Source organism: Petaurus breviceps, unplaced genomic scaffold (assembly GCF_028583685.1).
Source record: "Petaurus breviceps papuanus isolate PSGF00001 unplaced genomic scaffold, PetGlider_PUasm1.0 287, whole genome shotgun sequence".
In the NCBI taxonomy this organism is placed as follows: Eukaryota; Metazoa; Chordata; class Mammalia; order Diprotodontia; family Petauridae; genus Petaurus; species Petaurus breviceps.
Window position 1 is genome coordinate 1,873,712 of NW_027186029.1, and position 1,276 is coordinate 1,874,987.

The window sequence follows — 1,276 nt, forward strand, 5'->3', positions numbered from 1 at the left end:
TTTTTTTCACTGTCTAATGTGATATTTGTCTGGGAAAATCTCTGCCTAAGATTCCCTGCACAGGTTGGATTCTGGATGAGGAAGTAGAAAAGAGGAAAAACCTTGGTTCTGGTTGAATAATTAGTTATTAATACAAGAGAGAAATAATCACCTCACAATAGGCAGCCTAATAGCTATTCTCTCCCACACTTTCTTTCAGAGCCTCCCAAACAGTGAGCTAGCTTTGACAGTGTATAAGTTAACTTCATCATCTATGTGTATGTGCCTGGAAAGTACACTGCAAAGCTAACTGAGCTTTCCCACAGCATTCAGAATTTCTCCTTTTGCTGTAATTGATACTTTCATGTATGGATGGCGCAGAGCTGTCTTGTCAGGCCAAAATGAGCACAAGCCCCAGAGAATCTGTTCACATATGTGGCATCTCAGCCTCAGAGGTTGCACTGAGTACACAGTCATCTATGAACGAAAAGTCACACACCAACTCTCCCTCCACTTTAGTCTTGGCTTGTAGCCTTTTCAGATTAAATAATTTATTCAGTGAAATAGTTGACTTTGATGTCCTGTTCATCTTTGTTAAAGGCATGTCACAACATTACCAAAAATACCACCCTAAAAAGCATGGGAGCAATCACACAGCCCTGCTTTACTCAGTAGGTGACTGGGAAAGTGCAGCAGCCTCATTCATCAGGCAAGCATGCTGTCATGAAACTGATATACAATGCAGATGAACTTCTGTAGACAATCCAATATTGACATAATTTTCCATTAGTCCTCGCAACCCAAAGTAACAGAGGCCCTAGTTATATTGATGAATATTGTGTACACACCTTTATTCTGCTCCTGGAGTTGTCGGGAAGGAAATAGCCTATGTACCATTTTTTAGCCCTTTCTGAAGCCAGGTTCTCAGGTAAATAACCATCTTTCAGATGGAGGACCAGCCTATTATGGAGGACTCTGGCAAGAATCTTGCCAGCAATGACTGAAACCCCCCCACACACATCCCCCCCCCCCTGCACCCCCTGTGTTGTCACAGCACAATCTATATCCTTTACCTTTATAGAGATGGACAATGGGGGCATCCTCAGACTCCTGGGGGATAACCTCCTCTTGCCATATAATATACATGGACAATTTCATTCAGCTTTTGTATGAGCAACGGACCCCCTGCCTTGTAAATCTCAACTGGAATAGAATCATCATCAGTTGCTTTGCCAAAGGAAATGAGCGCCTGTTGGGGGCCAGGAAGTAATGGTATATGGGCTAGTGCCTGCTTGCT

At 43.0% G+C, this 1,276-nt stretch overlaps 1 pseudogene; it reads right to left on the reverse strand.

Annotated features, from left to right (window-relative positions):
- The window catches only part of LOC138167729 (zinc finger protein 883-like), a 45,241-nt pseudogene that overhangs the window by 36,933 nt on the left and 7,032 nt on the right, over positions 1–1,276 (reverse strand).